At 58.5% G+C, this 17,300-nt stretch overlaps 1 protein-coding gene and 1 long non-coding RNA gene across 3 annotated transcripts in view; both read right to left on the bottom strand.

Moving 5' to 3' along the window:
• Positions 1-17,300, bottom strand: part of UNC5B (unc-5 netrin receptor B) — an 81,536-nt gene that overhangs the window by 47,922 nt on the left and 16,314 nt on the right. The gene's annotated exons all lie outside the window — the stretch shown is intronic.
• LOC109492490 lies at positions 15,392-17,072 on the bottom strand. The gene is made up of 2 exons (XR_002146380.1): positions 16,969-17,072; positions 15,392-15,606 (listed from the first exon to the last, which is right to left on the bottom strand). It is a non-coding gene; the product is annotated as an uncharacterized LOC109492490 (long non-coding RNA).

The raw sequence follows: 17,300 nt of genomic DNA, 5'->3' as shown, positions 1-17,300 counted from the left end.
CAGGGCAGGAAGAGAGAAATCAGGGCTCCAAAAGGCCCCACGGGCGCTGGGATGCATGGCCAGTACCCTATGAGGGACTTTTCTGGGGGGGGTTCTCTAAGTGCTATCCCGTGACCTAAGAGGCAGTCTTGGTTTTCCCTCTGTATAATGGGCTTGCTCCCACCAACTGGAGGCTGCGCTGCACAGAGGGCCACCTGTCCCCTAGCCAACTTGTGCTTTGGGGGCTGTAGGGGACAAGTGGGAAGTGATGGGAGGGAGGGGCCATGCTGGGGGCTCTCCTAGAGCTAGGGACGACAGCTTGGAAGCCACAACCTCCAGGACAGTTCTGGATCCAGAACGGCTTGCCTGGAAAGCACGGTCTCAGCACAGAGCCGCAAGGTACGTTCCCACAGGGCTAGGGCCCCATCTCAGCTGACGAGCTTGGAAATACAACACTCGCCCGAAGGAACACTGTTTTCGGTCATTACTGTCCCCTCCCCCCCGGAAAGCCCCCGCCCTTACAAGCTGGCATTGGGGCAGCTGGGCCAGGATTGGAGGGGCAGCAGGGAGCTGGCAATCCCTAATGGGTTCCCCTTGGCAGCCTAGCTTCGGGACAGCCTAGCTTCAGTCTGTCGTGCCCAGGCTGTAAGGCTCTGTTGCCAAGACTGGGTGGGCAGCCCAGTCTCTACCAGAGACTCGTAGGAGTCTGGTGCTGGTGCCAGCCCATGGTGTGTGAGTGGGGTGGAGACGTGGCCACGATCTTGCTCTCATGTGTGTGTTCAACCCCGGGCTCGGTCAGGCACCCACGTGGGGCTGCGCACGAGGGATGGAAAACTAGGGCACAGAACGGTCCACCTGAACGCCAGCTGGAGCCCACCCACCTCTTTGCCAGAAGGAGCTATATTTGGGACCACCTGGCCAGCCGATGCGAATACAAACATATGCAAATACAAACCATTGCCCGTAGGAATAAGGAAGGGTGGACAGTGGGGTTGGAGATTGTAGGCCAATGAGGTGTGGGCTTTACATCTTGCTGTGTGAGTGTGTGTGTGTGTGTGTGTGTGTGTGTGCGTGTGTCGCCCGTGTCCTCTGCCTCGGTGTACGTGCATGTTAAGTGGGTGCACGTCAGTGTTCACCGTGAGTTCAGGCATCCTCCCCTGGGCACACATGACCCCGTGCATGGGGCTGTGTCAATGTACATGCACAGGAACTGCTTTTAAAACAAAGACCTTGGGCTGCAAAGGAAAATGATGAGATTCTTAAGAACATCAAGTGCAGCAGATACTAGCTGGTCTTCTGGGGGCTGTTACACTAACCGCGTGTCCATTCTGCCTAATACATAAATTACTAATGTAAATTAAAGGATAATTGAAGCCCTTTAGGCCCAAATATTTAAATTATTTAACAGGCAGTAGGGAATGGGAGAAAAGGGAAGAGCTGAGTTTAACACCCAGAGAAAAAAAAAAAGTGCCAACTCAGGGGAAGAAGCGGAGGGCGGGCCTCCCAGCGGCCCACCCCTCCTGGATGAGAGTGAGGATGTGCAGGTCCCAAGAGGAACCCGGGCAGTGGAGGGCCTTCTCCTGCTCCGGGACTGTTCTCTCCACACTGTCTGTACTGCCTCCCTCCTTGTCTTCCTCCCTCCTCTCCGGCTGCAGCCTCCCAGGGCATTCCTGCTTGGGTAAGCGCTGTTGAGGCCAGAGGTAAGGCTGCCTGCCCGGGAGGGTGGGGGTGGGGGGGCCCTGACTGTCCCCTGCTCAGAGGCTGTGCCACCAGGAGGTGAGAGCTGGTCCAGGGGCTGGGGCCCTTGGACAGGTCCCCAGGGTGAAGCCAGCATCTCCTTCCCCGAGGTATCACACACCTGGCAGGGCAGCACTAAAAGAGGGACTCTGGGTGGGGGTCACGAGTCCCCCCCCCCCTTGTTACACAGAGGAGAAAGATAAAAGCACACAGGAGGAGGGACTCGGCAGCTCGCCAAAGGCAGAAGTGACATTCCCTGTCCTCTCTCCTATTCCGAGGCCTTGAGAGGGTCTCCTGGAACACAAGTAACACCCCAAATCACTGGGGAGCTTTACCCCCCTGGCAACAGACACCAGAGCAAACCGAAGAAAGCACGTGTTTCCTAAGGCACTCTGTCTGATGTCTGGAACTTGCTGCCAGTTTCTCATAGACCCACACGGCACAGAATTCCCAGCCACGCGCAGGTTCCAGTGTGAGGAGTATGGTCATTGCTTATATCCTCGCCAGGGCCCGGGGGGCTGGGGGCGCAGAGGCGAGGAAGACCCGGTCTCAGATCAACAGTGCACAGGGACAGGTCTGGGGAGCTCAGAGGGGGAGGCCCCCAGCTGACAGTGCCCCGTCTGGGAGCTCATCCAAGAGTAGAGCGCTCAGTGGCAGAGAAAAGAAACAAGCCAGGCCTGCCCATTCACCTCTCCTCTCCAGCATGTTACCGGGCCGGGGTGGTGGGGGCCTGCTCGAGCGGCTGGCCGGATCGAACGGTGCCTTCTCCACGGGCCCCGACCCTCCCTTCAGGCCCAGCTCCAGCGGCACCTGCTCCAAGAAGCCTACCCTGATGTTCTGGGGACGTCTGCACCACAGCCCGAGCCGCTGCTTGCTGCTTGCTACCTCTGCGCGACCGCTTTGTTCTCAGACACCGTGGGCACCTTTGCAGCAGAAACCGTTCACTATCCTTTATTGTCTTGAGGAGCCACTGACAAACAGCTGGTGCTCAATACATGCTCGGTGACGAGCTTCCTGGACAGCGCTGCTGGGCCCGGACATGCCTCTGGCGGACAATCAGGGCCACTGACTTTCTCATTTGATTCGTGCTGGAGTCTGGGGACGGAAGGGGCTGGCCGTGCTGGCGCCCGCGTCCTGTGAGCCGCAGGGGCATGATGAGGCGGGCTGTGGACCGCCTGCAGGGCCGGGGAATGGGCCGGGGAGGGTGGATGACTCGGTGCCCAGCCCCCCTCCGCGGTGGGGCACTAGGAGGCAGGGGTGCTAAAGAAGCGCTCTTCGTGGGAGACCTCTGGCAGGTCGGCTGCAACTCTCTGGGTCTGGGTCTTAGTCTCGTGGAGAAATACTCATGGCTTTTCTCCCACAGACGGCAAGCGTGGGAGCAAAGGCATGGTGGGTGTGAGAGGTTTCGACCAGTATAGAATGTTAGGACGATCCTTCCACCCATCCATCCGTCCGTCCGTCCGTCCGTCCGTCCATCCATCCATCCATCCACCCATGCACTCGTCCCCCCCCCCCCCCATCCACTCACTCACCTGGACACTCATCCACTGACAGCCGATGTATAATGTGCACCTACTCTGACACACGATTTGGTCACCTTCCACGGCGAAGGAGCCGGAGTGCCCGCAAGGGCGGTCCCCACCCGGGTCCCACCTCCTCAGGGAGGGCCCCAATATCATCCTGAGCCCCATCCCATGAGGGACTCACCTCGTGCCCTCGGACCCATCCCTAAGGAACCTCCGGGGGGTCTCGCCCTGGGGTCTCCCCCTTGCTTGGGCCTCTCCTCATCCTCACTCCCTCAGAATCTCACCTCCCGAAGCCTGTAGCTCCCCTCCCTGCAACCCCATCTTGGCCAGGAAGGCATTCATGTCCTTGCTCCACGGGCAGCCTTTGACAGCTGGTGGTCTCCTGGCCTGGGGCTGAATTTTTCCTCAACCTTCCGAAGGCGGGAATCTTGTTGCCCCCACTTAAGCCACCGGTTAACCTGAAGTTGAGCCCAAGCCTGGGTCATCACCTTGGAGCTTGTTGCAATGTAGACTGTGATTCAGGAGGTCTGGGGCAGGGCTGAGACTTCACATGCCTAACAAGCTCTCAGGTGATGCTGGTCTGGGGACCACACTTTGAGTAGCAGAGCTCTAAGGGGCTCCGTGCTCTGAGCCCCAGCTTCCCTACAGTCTTCAGAGATGCCCAGCCTCAGCTTCCCAGAGAGCCAGCGTCACAAAGAGAGGAAACGTCATGTAGAATAAAAAGAAATCTTTTCAAAAGTGGTCCCCGAGGGTGGGGGGAGCAGAGGTCAGACAGAAGAGAGCCTGGGGACAATAGTGAATAGAGTTGGGATTATTTCCTGAACTCTGACTCGCCGTGGGAACGGGGTTATGAAAAGCTTTTCTTAAAATGGTTATTATTTAGTGGGCTGTCCAAAATAAACACACACACGCACTGCACGGAGCCAGGCAGGAAGTGAGAAACATCTGGGAGACATCTGGCTGCCGGAGAACTGGGAAGTGGGTTGGAGGGGGGCGCAGAGAGAGCTGGAGACGGTCTATGTGCCGTGATCACCCACAGATGCGTGCTGCCACGCCAGCAGGACGTGGGGCACGCGTGCACGCACATGCATACGCTCTCCCCCTCTCTCTCCCTCTCGGAGCAGTTTCAGTGACCTGCAGGATCCTTGCTCACAGTGGGTCCGGAGAACATGGGTTCTCGGAAGCGGACATCCTTGCTCTCAGCATCCGCCTCCCCTCCTCCCTCGTCTCCCCCTCCTGGATGTTATTATATTTATGACTCGCCTCTCTACGCAAGCTGAGAGAGCTTTCCTTCCACCTGCTCCCTGGTTATCCTAGAAAAGCAGCCGCGGGAGCGCGCGCGAGAGACCTGGAGGAGGCGTCGGGAGAGCCGGGGAGCCCTCCTGCTTTGCCCTGAGCAAGGGCATGACCGAGGCCGAGTCTTGAGGCTCCTCTAAGTCTCCGTCCACTCCCCTGAAAAATGAGACGTGATCCTGTGGCCTGGCTCACTGAAGACAGAACGCTAGAGAATGTTCATGCAACAGATATTTGCTGCAAGCCTTCTGCAATGCCAGAAAACTGCTGGGTGCTGGGTGTCCTGTTAAGAGACTATGATACAAACCTCAGCGTCCAGGTTTAGGGCGCAGTCATAATGGCTGAGTGGTCCCAGGGTGGGAAGCCACCGTCTCCCTGGGGGCTTTGGCCGCCCAGGCTGGCAACAGCCCCTGCACACCCTGTGGAGGCTGGAGCTCACACAGCTCGGGGCATCCCTTACCACTTCTGTACAGGGAGTGATGCGTGAAGGAGACTTGAAGGGCAGGGACCCGGCACCGTACAAGTCCGTGTCCCCAGAGCTGCCTGGCCCAGGGCTGGCCACAGAAGAATAGTGGAGGGTAAAAAAAAAAAAAAAAAAAATGGGGCCACGGGGGGTTGGGAACGGGCACGGACTCTGGAGACAGACAAACCTGGGTACGGATGCTGGTGCTGTTGCACGCTAGCTGTGTGACCTCTGGCTGGTTGCTTCACCTCTCTGGGCCCCGGCACCCTCCACTACAAAACGGAGAGAACCACGCTCAGCTGAAGTGGCGCGAAACGTCAGGCCCTTCGCACGGCGTCTGCTGCTCAGTTAGCACTCGACACGTTGCCACTAGGACGAGGCAGGGGGGAGATTTTAAGATTTTAAGAGCGAGCGGCCGCCACCGTCCCGACCCCCAGCACCGCAGCTGCGGTTTTCCTCTGTGTTGTAAAGGGCCTTCCTGAGTCAAGCAGACAGACTTCTGGCCTGCCCTGGCCTCTCGGGTCCCCCTGCCCTGGCCATCCAGGTCGGGTGGGGTGGGGAGTGGTGTCTGAGGAGCCCCTGTGCAGAGGAGAGAGGGGACTAACTCCCCGGCGGACGCTGATGCCGTACTAGACACACAACGGATGGCATCTTCCCAGAACCTCCAGAGCCGCGCCATCCGACACGGCCGCCACTAGCTGTTTAATCTTTAATTAATTAGAATGAAAAATTCAGGTCCTTAGTTGCATAGCCATCTTTCCAGTGCTCAACAGCCACATGCAGCCAATGCTGCCAGGGCTGAACAGTGCGGGTAGGGAACACGCCTGTCACTTCAGGGAGCTCCTCGGCGTGGCCTCCTGGAGCACCAGGCCACGGGTGAGCGTGTCACTAGGAGCCGGGGACTCCCGGGGAAGTCTCACCTCCTCATTCCGTGGCTCCGGGCCAGCCCCGCATCCTCTCTGGGCTGTAATCTCATCTGAGGTGGTGTGCGAGATAACGGGGCAGGGGCCTGTGCTGTTATTATCCCCATTGTTGGAGGTTTATTATTAAGGTGAACCTGGCCTTAACCCACTCGAATGGCCCAGGAGCACCATTATGATCCCGTGTCCTTGGGCGGCACTTACAGGCTTGGGGCCTCGACTTGGGCCACGGGGATAGAAGGCTCCTTCCGGCTCTGACAGCCTGTGATTTAAAGACACGGATCTCCTGGTGCACTGCCAGGCCGAGAAGAAGGCGAGCCTCGTGTCTTGGTGCCCGTTACTACTGTTGCTGTTCAAGTCCAGGCCGTGCTCCCAGGGACAAAAAGCTAGTATGCCTGATAGCACCTTCCCCTACACGCCTTCCCCCTACTCAGCTAATCCAGGGCTACCTGGGCAGTGCTCAGCGTGGGGGAGGACAGCAAGGTCATTCCTAAGGGCGGCCCTCGGCCCTCGGGTTTGCGTGCTTGCTGTGGCCTCTGGCCCATTCCTCGAACAGACCGAGGGCCGCTGGAGCCAGCACTGACCTTGGGACATGGCCAGCCACCAGGCTCCCTGACGCGAGCCTCTGATTCCAGAAGGCTGAGCTGCAGTACCAACCTGGGGTGGTGGAGGGGGCCTTTGCAACAAGCCGAGGCAATGTCTAGGATGTCTGCAGGGGGCCCCTGCTGCAGTTGTGGTCTCTCTAGGGGGTCCTTTGGGCACGTGTGGCCCACCAGGCTTCTCAAGGATGCTTGGGCAACCTGTCCTCTGGCTGAAGCCCGTGACAGGGAACCGAATCTCAAGACACAGGCTCTGGGCACCGCAGAAGGCAGCCAGGCATAATGCAAGCACGGCAGCAATGCAGGGATTATGGTGTGGGGTCTGGAGGTGTGCTGGCAGAGTGTGAAACCCCAGCTGGGCACCTGGCTCCTCTGGAAGATGGGGACAGAACTCCTGCCTAAGGAGGCTTTCGGGATGAAGGGGGTCGATACACGGAGAGCACATGGAACTCGCAGACGTGGAGGCTCGCTCCTGTGACGACCAACTCAGAAATATCAACCCCCCCGGCGCCCGGGTGGCTCAGTCAGTTAAGTGTCTGACTTTGGCTCGGGTCACGATCTCGCGGTTCATCAGTCTGAGCTCCACGTCGGGCTCTGTGATGACAGCTCGGAGCCTGGGACCTACTTCCGATTCTGTGTCTCCCTCTCTCTGCCCTTCCCCTGCTTGTGCGCTCTCTCTCTCTCTCTCTCTCTAAGAATAAATACACATTAAAAAAAAAAAAAAACTTAGAAATATCAAGCCCCAAAGCAAGAAGATCAGGGAATCGTGGACTCCCAGGCTGTTAAAAGAAGCTTAGCAGGCCTGCCTGAATCCCCCTCCAGGCAGGAATCCCTACCAAAGTTGTCTTTGGCTCTTGGGGACTGGTACCAAAGAACCTGCCTCCTCTTACTTCTAAGGGCCATCAAAGGAACTTTCTTCTGATTTCTCAGTCACAAGCATTCTCAGGCTAGACAAGGATGGCCAGAAATATCAAATACGCCTTCCGCTTGCCTTTGCCCCCATCACCCGCCCCCCCTCCGCCCCGATCTCCTAGAAATGAGACCACGTAGGAGGAGGAGGAATGGGGGGGCAGATGGGAGGGCAGGAATGGGGTGGGTATCTATCTGCTCGGGTCAGAGAGAAGGCAGGCATCTGCTGGGCAGGGAGGAAATCATTGCTGCTGGCCTCTGCTTGCCGTGAGCCTAACGGGAAGCAATGCATGGGCCCCTTGGGAGGCTGGAGTCAGAGGGAGCAGAAAGCAGGGCGAGGGATAAAGCTGGCCCTTCCAAGCCTCACCACCCACACCCTCCATGCTGGCCCTGTGCCCACACTGGAGCCTACCAGAGGCAGGCCACACGCAGTGCCTCAATGTCTGGGACCACTGGCCATGCCCTGGGAGCTTCCTTCCTCACTGGGGATATTTGGGTCCCAGGGAAAGGGGAATTTAAGGCTCAGCAGGTTATGCTAGCAGAGGAACCATAGCGGCAAGTGGCTGGCCCAGGGCCAGCGGGTGGAAGCCAGAGGAGGCAGACTTAGGCTTGACCGACAGCTGCCCAAGTTGTCCCAAAACGGAGCAGGCCACATGGCAGGAGAGCAATAGGGCCACTTGGGGGTGTGGAGCAGGTTGGCACGTGAGAAGCGTGGCTTACGATCTCTGGGGCTGTTTCGGAGGCAGAGCTTTTTGGCGGAGGGGAGAAACCACAGCACAGGGGTGGGGAGAGGAGGGGAGGCTGGCTCGACATCCAATGTGCCGCCCTCCTGCACCAGCCTGAAGCTCCTACAGCCCAGCTGTTCCCGCCTCCCAGCACCCCACATAGGACACCTGCTTATTTTCCCTCGAGGCCAAGGCCAATCTCCCCCGCGGAGCAGAGAGCTCCCCGAGGGCAGGCCCGGAGGTTTACATGTACAGGGTGCGTGTGGAGAAGCGGGAGAGAGACCTATGTAGCTGCCCTGAGAAATCGGGGCTTCAGACTCACCAGGAACCCTCCGGCACTGGCTGTCACTCATGGCCCAGGAGAAGCCTGCTGCCCATTGCCCACCTGGGGAAACTCTCTGCTCTTGTGCTGCTGAACAGAGAACGGGGCAGGGTGGCAGGAGGGGTGACAGAGTTGGTTGTCTTTGCTGGGCCCTGTCTAGCGAAGCCCCAAATACTGCTAGCCTGCAGGCACTGGGAGGGACATGGGGTGCACTTCTGAGCACTTCCAGCCTCCCGGCCCTGGGCTGAACTTCTCGGGGCTCCTCCAACCTCCTTTGAAGTAGGTGCTGCTGGGAAGGGGGAAACGGGGCACAAGGTGAAGCGATCTGCCCAGTGACACACGTGGGGAGCTCCTGACTGCTCAGCACGACGAGGAACCACAGCCTGCTCCCCAGCCGTCCCTTTTCCCACCCCCCCTGCAAATGAGATGGCTACTATCAGCCTCACTCACCCCTTGGGCCTGAGTCATCCTGCTGCTTCAGGAGCCCTTTCCCCATGGGGAGAGGTCTCTGTTGACCTCAGGTTCAGAAGAGGTTGCCTCTTCCCAGGGCCGCTGCCAAAACTCACCCCGCTCCCCGCAAAGTTATCTGCTGCCTTATAAGCCCCAGACTATGAGGTGTCTGTGAGGTGAGAGACGGTGAGAAGCCAGCTTCTCCTGGGTCAGAGGCCCCTCCCCGCCCCGGGGGACAGAGGGCAGGTTTATGGTGGCCGGAGGAGGACCGGCCACTCAAACCTGAACCCACCCTCTCCCCTACCATCCACCATCCAGGGCGGCTCAGCGGCAGGGAAGTTAGCCAGGAGTTATCGGGCCTCAGTTTCTAAGTCTGGGCCCAGTAGGCCCCGCAGGAGACTGTAGATGGAATGGGAGGGGGACAGAACTCGTGGAGCAAGGTCAAGGCAAGTGCGGAGGAGAGAGGACAAGAGTGAGTGTGAGCAGAAAAGCCTGCAGTCGGTGGAAGCTTCGGGAAGACAAGAACATCTCTCGGGAAGCCGCCCAGGAACAGGCCCCCCCCCCCCCCCCGGGGCCATAACCAAGCCTATGTGCCAGTATCCTGGCTGTCACATCCCCTGCGGGAGCAGCAGGCACTTTCCAGGATGGTCGACCCCTGTGTGCAGTCAGCAATGCCTTCCTGGGGTTCCAGATCGCTGGGAGACTGGTGTTTCCACCTGGGGCAGGGCGACCGGGTCTGTCTTATTTTTAATGATCACACTCCTATTTATTTCTTTCATTGCTGAATGGCCCCCCGATTTCTGCCTCAGGGAGTTTTAGGCAGTCGGGCTATTTGCGGTGGAGTTTAATGAAGTGACACAGAAGCCGCCTTCTCTCCCACCCACTGTGGGAAGACAGAGGAGGCCCCTCCGTCCCCAATTACCTGCCCAGTGGGGCTGCTCCCACCTCACTCCCTCTCCCCCAGCTCAGGTGACCGTCCCTCCTCCCCCGCCTCCTCCCCCGACCCACCCAGCTCACCACAAATGAGGGAAATGGACAGGCATTTGTTTTTACTTGCCTTAAGGTAAGCATTAAACATTTCTCAAGACGGGGGGGGGGGGGGGGGGGGGGGGGGGGTAGCTTAAGGAGGAGCCCTAATAAAGACCATTCCTGCTCCCAATAAAGCCGTCCCTTCCCGACCCCATGGAGGCCACAAGCTGAGGACGGAGACACCGGCCCCGAGACAGATGCTGTATGTGCACCGCTTTACAGGCGGGAGAATGGGGGCCACCAGAGGTAAAATGATCACGCAAGGCCCTATGGTCAGAGAGGGGTGCAACTGAGTTTTGAATCCAGGCTCCCAAACTCCAGAGCCCCCTAACCACCGAGTGATCGAGTGATACCTCCCCTCTCAACATAACGTCATTTCAACTCCACGGCAACAGGTGCTATGGGAGTAGATTGCTACTAATTCCATTCTGAGGTTGAAGGGGGGGTGTCAGATGGGCTGACGTGCCTAAGGACACACGGCTAAGGAGTGGGAAAGGTGACAACTGACCCCTTCTGCTGCCAGAGCTTGTCCACATAAGCGCCAGTCTTGGTGACCAAGAGAGAAGGGTCCTTGCACATAGAAGAAACCAAGGCACAGCTAAGGGTGGCAGCAGGAGGAAGCACGGGTGACTGGTGGCTCAAGCAGGGGGCCCAGGCAGAGGGAGCCCCACAGCCGTCAGGGTGGGGTGGGAGAGCCCTGGGCCCAGCTCCGAGGAGCTCCGAGAACCACATTATGACTTTCTAAGTGGGCGCTCTGCTGACAGCTTAACGGCCAGATCCTCTCAGCCCCGGGCTTCATATTTACGAGCTGAAGGCTCCGGACGGGGAGGCTCAGGAATTCAGCCCACACCACCCAATCCTCAGCCCTCTGGCTCCGGGGCCAGGAAGCCATAAAAAATGATCTTGCATGGCTTCCCTTCCCCCAAATGGTTTTAGGGGGCTGGGGGAGGGGATGGCGAGCGGAGCTTGGGAGCAGGGAAGATGTAGGGCCTTTTCCAAAGCCTGCACGGGCAAAAAGACTCATGGAGGGAAATGGCTGATCCCCAGCCTCCTGACAGACCGCCACCCAGGCTCCTGCAGCGGGCGTTGCCAGTCCTGAGGTCCCTGCTCGTGGCCGGACACGATCGTTTTTATGGGGCACCTACTCCAAGCCAGAATATTACCTCCAACACGAGGCCGTATGTCCTCATCCCACGTGGGCTGCCTCCCCAGTTTACAGCTGAAGAGTGTAAGGCCCAGAGAGGAAAAGGAACTTGCCCAAGGTCACACAGCATGTTGGCGTTAACACACTGACCTGAATCTAGGGCTCCCAACTCCCAGTGCAGTGGACCCGTGATGCAGACTCCTGCCCCCTGGGAAACGGAAGAGCATCCAACTTGCCAGTGGGCGACAGGGGCATGATCCCTTCTTGCTCTGAACAGGTCTCCCTATCTGTGTACATTGCCTGAATGTGACTCGCTGCTCTCTAGGGGTGGCCCTGGCAGTCTAAGGCTGGGGTTCTACCATGGAGCCAGGTCCTAGGCCCAGGTGATGGGGAGTCACCCCTCATTTCCTGGTTGAAGCCAGGAGGCCCTGCCAGCCCTGGCCATCTCTGAGACCAGTCCCCAGAGCTGGGGGAGAGGCTCTAGGAGCCCTTGAGCACCCTCCCTCTTCTGTCCCTAAGTGTCCTCAGCCCCTGTCTGGCCTGGGAAGGGCCAGCGTCTCCCACAGGATGTGGCTGTCTGGCTGGCTGTAGCCGCTACCACATCCCCTCTGGGCACCATCCAGGCCCAATGCTGAGGAACGCTGACCACGGAAGCGACCCCACCCTCTGGCCCACTCCGTCCACATACCCCTCTTCCCACTAAAGTGGGTCAGTCCACCCAGAGATATTAGCCTTCAGCTCTCTGCTAAGCTGAGGGCTCAGGCTAGAGTGAGGGCTTAGTAAATGGCCGTCAGGCCCCCAGATGCGTGCAGGGGGTGAGGGGCGGGGGGTCTGGCCAGCAGGGCCTATTGGTGGCTACAGGCCTCCTGGGCACCACCCCCTCCTGTCTTTCTCTGTGAGCTGGGCCCTCTCCCTGGTGGCCCCCCAGTGAGGGGCTGTCTGCAGATAATCAGGGAACAGATTCGGAAAGAAGGAGGAAAAAAAGCACTCAGGCGCCAGACAGGATCCTTATCTTCTGGGGCGGGATGTCAGAGGCAGCAGCAACAGGGCAGGAGTCCTGCAAGGAGGCCCCGGCATTTGCTTTGCGGCAGCCAGAGGGGAGGAGGGGACCCGCCCTGGGTGCTGGGGAGGAGGGGGATAGGGTGGTCTGTTCTGGGCCTGCAGAGCCTGAGGACCAACGGAATCTGGCCCTGCCCCGGAGGGGGTCTAGATACCAAGGCTCCAGGCCAGTTCAGGCTGGCCCTGGGACCTTCAGGAGACAACAGGAGAGGAGGGCTGAGCTGAACTCCCCCCTCAGGTTCCCAGCCAGACCTGAGCTGGTTGGGCCGTGGCCTTCGCCCTCAGACCCGGGCCGAGTTCCCTGACTAGCTGTGCTTTGGTGCTCTCACCTGTAGGATGGGGGCTAAAACCACCACTGAACTACTGGAACCCTCCATGGAGACATGGTCCGTGAAGACTAAAAAGGGCCACGGAAAAGGGGGCTGTGTTCTGCCTGGTGCTGAGAGCCTTCTATGCCAGGAGGCTGCCGCTCGCCTCTCACACAGCTTGGGGGCCTGCAAGGCCACAGAGGGGCTCTGCTTCTTGGGACTGGCCCCTACACTCTCAGTGAAACCCCATGACGTGACAGTGGTCCCTTTCACGAAGCGGAAAAGTTTTCTGATGGGGCATTGTCTTCCCAGGGTGGTCCATAAACCAAGAATAGCACCAAGGAGCCTCGTTCTCCCAGGCTTGGACTTCTCCTCTGGGGCTAGACTGAATCCCAAGGATGACGGGTCATCTGTGGGGCTCCAACAAAGGCCTTGGGAGGAGAGCACTGTCAGTGGGGGTCAAGGGCACAGGCCCTAGATGTTCATTCAAATCTAGTGGCTCTGCCACTTTCTAGCTGTGTGACCCTGGGAAAGTGTTCCTCACCCCCCACATGCTCACCTGGGGCCTCAATTTCCTTGTCTATGAAAAGAGAGAGAGCTCTGACAATCTGTGATTTTATGTTTGACCTGACAGTTGGGTCTCTGCTCCTATAAATGCTGAGCTGTAACGCAAAGAGACAGGAAATACACCCTCATATACACATCAAAGCACTATCACTAAGTGTGACCAATGGATCCCGGAGCATCCTGGGGCCACCTATGCATCCCGGGCCCTAATTTCCTGCTAGCCTCAGCCAGGAGCAATCACAGTAGAAGACTTCTTGCTGGAGTTGGCTAGTTCATCTCCCAGGGAGGGGGCTGGCAATGCTAGGGAGGATCCCACAAAGAAGGAAAGACTTCTGGCTGGCACTGGGGATGAAAAGCACACCCCCCAGCCCCACCCCTAGCTGCATGAGGGTCTGGCTGGTGTGAGCTCCAGCTGTCATCCGCAGAGCCATGAACTAAGGCCAGTCTGGGACAGTGCCTGCCTCTGGGGCTGGAGTGAGTGATGGACAGTGGACGGGAGGGGGAGGGGAGACAGTGCGAGGAGGAGGCACAAAGCCATGGCCAGCGGGAGGGGTGAAGGTGAGCACTGGCTGGAGCCCCAGCATTTTCCGGGCTGTTATTCTGGGCAACTTTTTATTTATTCAGAGGCTGGGGATGCGGCTTAGCATTTGTCGGCTCAATATTTATTACATGCACTTCGGCCTTGTACCACGGATCCTGTGACGGGGCCACCGTAAGACCCTCCTCCCCAGCTTCTCAATGCTAGGGCGCACTCGGAAACCTACAAGGGGCAGCTAAGAGGTAGCACCTTCCCGAAAGACCACCTAATCCAACTCTTTTGGTTTATCTTTGGGGAAACTGAGGCCCCAAGAGGGAAGCAGCCTTGCTCAAGGTCACAGGCACTCGGATACTCCGTCTCTGATCTCTCTGCTTTCAGGTCACCAGCACAAATACCGCTGGAGTAAAAATACTGCAGGGCACACAGAGATGTGATGGTGATCTGCCCTCCAGTCCCCCACCAGGTGTAGGCGGAGCCAAGAGAAATCTCCGCGCAAGGTCGCTGCTCTGCCATGGGAGCCTTTACGAGGTACTCAGCGCTCCCGAGCCTCAGTTTCTTCCTTGGCACAAGCAACGTAATCACACCCACCTCACAGAGCGGCTGGGGGGAGTGCAGGACGACACCTTGGAACCTGTAGAGTCCTGGACAACTGGAACTGGTTTATTGATGTTGATGCCATCAAAAAGAAAGAACAGAGGCAGGACACCGTGGGGGAGGAGCCGCATCTGTCCACGGCCACCGAATCCCTCCCTTATCACAGCCTCCAAGGCGGCGCAGGAGGCAACTAACAGGTCAACAGCAACAGCAACTGACAACTTGTAAATGACCCGGAGCAGCACAGTGGAGGGCCCACCCCCCCACCCCCCCGCTGGCAGAGCTGCTGGTGACCTCACACTCCCACCCAGCTCCGAGCCTTCCAGCAGCCATGAGGTCAGCCGGCAGAGCGGGGCCACCTCCCCCACCCGCCACGCGCTGAGCCCAGAGGAGCATGGCACTACCAGGGCCGGGGCAGGACGCCAGCTCGGATTCCACGGGTCCCTCCTTCCTCCCGCACGCCCCCTGCAGCCGCTTCTCCTCCAGCGCCCCCCTCTTCCCCGCCCCCCCCCACCACTACGTCTCAGTGCACTTCCCCACGAGCACAAGATTGCTGCTTCTCATATAACACATAAGCTGTGGTGTGAACTTCTGGTAAATGAAGATCTTATTTAAAGCTGTGTGCTACCAAGGGAGGGGAAGAGGCAGGTTCCAACACAGCTCAGCCCTCTTGCCAGGAAAAGGAGGTGCTGGGGCTGTGCACAGAGCCACCAGTGCTCCTGGGGAGTCGCTGGAGGAGAAGGGCCACGGGGCCCTGGGCACACCCCTGCCTGCCTGCCTGCCTGCCTGTGAGGGTCAAACACGGCATCGCTTTCTTTATCTGTGCAGGAGGGTAGGGCAAGGAGGCTCCCCCCCACTGGAGGTTTGGGTTTGCCATGCGGGACACAGAGTGGTTTAAACTTGCAGGGCTTTCCAAGAATGACAGAACTTTGGACCAGAAAGGCCTTGGAGAGGATTGGATCCTGGGCCCTCTATCTTAGCAGCAAAACAGGATCACCTGGGGTGCTTTTAAGATTCCCAGTGCCCCGGGCAGACCCTAAGACCAATTAAGTCAGAATCTCAGGGTGGGGGGACCCAGGCAGAGGTGATCCCATCACACCACCGAGCAGGTCTCTTCTCAACAAGGGGTGTGCGTCTGAAACGTCAAAATTTGTATGCCCAGACTCCCTGAGTACGAACTGCCAGGGGTGAAGGCCAGACAGGTGAATTTTGAAAAAAACTCTAGGAGATTCACACACACGACCCTGCGTATTCATTCACCGAGCCCCTGTTCACCAAGGGCCCACTCTGTGCCAGGCACTGTTCCAGGCCTGCGGGTATATTACCGGGTGAGGGTGACATACGTGGCCTGTCTGCGTGGACTTTACATGCTGGAGGGTACAGATAATAAACGAGCTAGCGTGGGAGTCCGTGCTCGTTTGATCATCCCAGGTGGTAGTAGGTGCTAGAAGAAAAGTAAAAGGGGCAGGGGATCAGGGAAGGGCTCTCTGAGGAAGGGACAGCGGGGCTAAGACCAGGATGACAGGGAGGAGCCAGCCGTGCCGAGTTCAGTGGGTTGAGGGGGGCACTCTGTGTGGAGGCATGCCTACAGACATGGGGACCACGCACCCCTGCAGCTACAGGGCCAAATCTCTCATCAGCCCCTCTGTTGACAGGGTCCTGGCTAGACAGGATGTGCTGGGAAAGAGCCGGTCAGTGTCGCAACTGCCCTCTTGGGACCTCAGGAAATTCTACAGGCTGCTGGGCTAAGGGTGGGGGTGGGGGGGGGCGGGGTTAGAAAATGTGCAGCTGAAAGCTTTCAAGGGCCTCAGAGTTCACAGGTTCAAACCCCTCACTTAACAAACGGGGAAACCGAGGCTTAGCAAGAGGCAGTGGTGTGCTCTGATGTGGCATCTCAGCTCCCAAGAGGGTGACGTGGGACAATGACTCCACTGTGGAGCGCGCCTGCCTGCTGCGGTCAAGCCTACTGTCCTCCCCTCCCCCCAGGTGCTGTTTGCTGCTCTTCACAGAAGCAACCCGTGTGTCCCAGCCATGGCCGAGACCCGTGACACACCCGGGGAGCTTCTTCCCACACCAGGAAGCCCATCGAAGGCCAGACAGAATGGTGCCAGAGAAGGCCATGGAATTCGGAGTCTAGTGGGATCCGGAATTTCCCTTCGCAAGCTGTTTCCAGCTGTTCACCCGTGGTGAGCATCCATGGGAAGGGTGTGACATATTCCGGGGAGGGGACAGGTGGCCCAGGTACCCAGAGTCAGAGGCCTGATGTGGCAGGGAGGGCAAAATGGGCAGAGAGAAGGCGGCTGGCTGTCTCTGCAACATTTCTTCCCAGAAGCAAGCTAGCTCACCAGGTCACTCTGCACAGACCACTGAAAGCGGCCACTGGCTCAATCTTCCTTGAGCTTGATTTCCTGCTTTGGAGGTGGTGTAGCCAGGAGGGCTAGAGGCCGGTGGAGGTGGGGGGCGCTGCCTATTCTGGGACCACCAGCTTCCCCAGGCCCAGAACAGGTAAACACCCTTAGCCTCTCGGACCAGTCAGACCTAAAGCCCCAACAGCCCCTCTCAACTCCTGCTGAGCTCCCTGGAGGTAATACCTGCAGGTACAACAGGGTGTCCTGGAAAGGCAATCTAGAATAGTCTCAAATGATTCTTTTCTTAACCTTTCTCAGCCGTGCAAGGGCAGAGAGGGCCTGGTAAGGGTGAAAAATCAGCCAGCCACAAAGCAACACCCAATAACTCGGGCAAGCCATTCCTCTCTCTCTCTCTGCCTCAGTTCCCCAACCTGTAAGAGGGAAGTGAAAACACTCACCCTGAGGACCTCCTGGGCTGTGAAGAAGCTCAGATTTCCACCGAAGGTGCTCTTTGCTCGAAGTGCTCCACGCCTGTGAGCAATAATGGGCACCACCTTGGCATGTGGTGGGCGGGAGAGCCAGAAACGGGCCCTCACGGGCCCCTTCGCGAGGTCTGCCGGGCTGTGGTTTCTGCGAAGCTCTGAAGGCTGGCCCTCCCCCACAAGCACTAGGGTTCCCTAGGAGAAGCCTTGGAAATGAAGTCCAGGGCAGTGAGGTGGACAGGCTCAAGCTCCTGGGAACTTGTTCAGCCAGCTCTTTTCAGCAGAGATCCGCAACCCCCTCCCCCCCA

This window comes from Felis catus, chromosome D2, assembly GCF_018350175.1.
Source record: "Felis catus isolate Fca126 chromosome D2, F.catus_Fca126_mat1.0, whole genome shotgun sequence".
NCBI lineage: Eukaryota > Metazoa > Chordata > Mammalia > Carnivora > Felidae > Felis > Felis catus.
This window is presented reverse-complemented; position numbering and strand designations above follow the sequence as displayed.